Source organism: Palaemon carinicauda, chromosome 39 (assembly GCF_036898095.1).
Source record: "Palaemon carinicauda isolate YSFRI2023 chromosome 39, ASM3689809v2, whole genome shotgun sequence".
NCBI lineage: Eukaryota > Metazoa > Arthropoda > Malacostraca > Decapoda > Palaemonidae > Palaemon > Palaemon carinicauda.
Genome location: NC_090763.1, coordinates 27856944 through 27859991, shown reverse-complemented (window position 1 = coordinate 27859991; position 3048 = coordinate 27856944).

Below are 3048 nucleotides of genomic sequence, written 5' to 3'. Positions count from 1 at the left end.
TGAAACGGATGACGGAAGCATGAAACACGAGGACGCAAATACAGGTTCAAATGATTCAATGATGATCATGTTGCAAATGCTACAACAGCAGATGAAACTTCAGGAGGATCGAATTTTGCGCGAGCAGGAACATCGGGATCGGGAGCAAGAACGTCGGGATCGTGAACAGGAACATCGTGATCGTGAACTTACCGCTCTTCTTAACCGATTTGGACCTACTACTCCTAGTGGGGCAGAAGATAATCCTGGGGACCCCCGTCGAAATAATCCTGCGAAAATTTCTATACGGCCTCCAGAGTTGCTTGAGGATGGTGTTACCTTAAAATCATTTAAAAGGTGGGAAGCCAGTTGGAAGAACTATGCTCAAGTTGCAAAGCTGAGTGAGAAACCTAGGGAGGATCAAATAGCCACCTTTTGGTCGTTTTGCAAGCCTGATTTCCTACAAAGGGTTCGTCATGCGGTTGAGATTCCTTTAGACACGGCTTTGTCGCTGAATGAGATAATTGAGCAAATCAAAAAGTATCTCAAGGACCAGCGGAACGTTGCAGTGGACAGATACAAATTGGTCAGAAGAAAGCAAGATGCTGGCGAATCTTTTGATGACTTTTTAGTTGATCTTCGTGAGCGAGCAGAGGACGCCAACCTTGCAGATATGACTTCTGATGAGTGGATCACTACTCTCATTGTATCTGGTGTACGAGACGAGGAAACGAGACAAGAGCTTTTAAGTAAAAAACCCACTATTAGCCTTGCTGATACTATTTCCCTTTGCCGTAACCGCGAGTTAGCAGAGAGAGAAGACAAGCGTCTCAGTACAGAAAGTGCCATTAATGCAGCCGGATTCAAGCAGCGTGGTAGAAGCAGGAGTACTAACCGAAGAATTCACCGTGGATCACCTAAAGAGGAGCGACTGAAATGTCGGAAGTGCGGTTTTCCACCTCACCAAACTGGCAGATTGTGTCCTGCAGTAGGGAAAACCTGCCACTATTGTGGATTCTCTGGACATTTTAGTAAAGTTTGCGAAAAACAAAAGAAGGGAAAAGAAGCTGCACTGTCACCAAAATTTGGAAAGTTAAAACACATGGCAGAAATTTCGTTTCGTGGCCAGGAACGGCCAGTACTCCCCATTGAATTTCACCACCCGAAGACAGGTTATCTTGTTAAGATGAATGCGATTGCTGATACAGGTGCCCAGATGACTGTTGCTGGCATGGGGATGTTGCATTCTCTTAGACTACAGAGGAAGGACCTGCAGAATTATGAGGAACACCTTGTGAGTGTTAATGGGAAGAGACTGAGAATTATTGGCGGAATTGACTTGTTGCTGAAGATTGGTGATATGCATTGCGTGGAAAATGTAATATTTTGCAGAGATGTGAAGTTTGATGATATGTATCTATCCCTTCGTGCATGCAGGAACCTTGGTATTGTTCATGAAGACTTCCCTTTACCTGCAAAGAAGTTGGTTGAAGCTATTGATAAATCTGTTACTGCTCTAGGCCATAGTATAAAGTCCACTGACCGAGACATTGAAGTTATGGAGAAGCAGATATTGCAGACTTACAAAGAAGTTTTCAATATCAAAGGGCAATTGCAAACGATGAAAACACCACCAATGAAAATCCAACTCAAGGAAGATGCAAAACCTTTTGCAATATATGCTGCAAGGCCAGTGAGTTACCCACTACGTGAAGCAGTGAAGAAAGAACTGGAAGACATGATGAAACAGGGTATTATTGAACGAGTTGGAGATCGGCCAACAGAATGGTGTCATCCTATTGTTGCTGTCCCAAAGCCTACAGGTGGAATTAGAATGACGGTTGACCTTTCGAAGCTAAATTCTCAAGTCCATAGAATTGTACACAATGCTAAAATCCCACATGATGTCATAAATGAAGTTGTACTGGATGCAAAGTACTTTACAGTTTTGGATGCTGCTAAAGGATACTGGCAGTTGGAACTGCATGAAGATTCTAGAGATCTGACAACATTTCTGACGCCATGGGGTAGGTTTAGATACAAGAGAGCACCAATGGGTTTTATCAGCACTGGTGATAGCTACAACTTCAAAGGGGATCTTGCCATAGACGGTTTGGAGCGAACACATAAAGTTGTGGATGACATTCTTATTGCTAGTCGCACACTCGAGGAACACATACTGGATGTTCGTGCTTTTCTTGATCGTTGCGTAGAGCATGGTATAACTTTAAACCTAGCTAAATTCAAATTTGCTCGATCATCTGTTCGTTTTGCTGGATTTATTTTGTCCGCAGAAGGGAGAGAAGCAGACCCAGATAAAGTGAGAGCCATTACAGAATTTGCAACTCCTACAAACATCACTGAACTGCGAAGTTTTATGGGGATGGTTAATCAACTGGGCTCATTTTGCTCGCACATTAGTGCTACTTGCACACCACTGAGAGATCTTCTAAAGAGTAAAAATCAGTTCCAGTGGTTACCAGCACATTGTGAAGCGTTTGAGAAAGTTAAAGGGTTGTTAACTAAAACACCGATTCTTGCGCAGTTCGATCCCAGTAGGATGACACGTTTGGAGACGGATGCAAGTAGACTGAAAGGATTTGGATTCAGCTTACTTCAGAAACACAAAGAAGGATGGAAACTCATCACCTGTGGAAGTAGGTTTTTGTCGGACGTGGAAACAAGATATTCCATGATAGAACTTGAAGCCTTAGCTATCAAATACGCCATACTGAAATGTAAATTATACTTGCATGGCCTCCCTCATTTTACAGTCATCACTGATCACCGCCCACTTCTACCACTTTTTAATAAATACTCTTTGAACCAGGTCAAAAACGTAAAACTGCAAAATTTAAAGGCTGATTTACAGAGTCTAGTTTCTGTAACTGAATTGTCAGTATCACTATGGATCCTTGTCTGGGAATAAACTGCACTTAAAATATACCTCAACGTTTATTTGGACCTGGAATGATATATTACATGGTTTAGCCTAGAAAACAAGCTAGTTGCATATGCAGATGATGCTACTCTATTTGCATCAATTCCATCCCCTAAATGTAGTTCTGG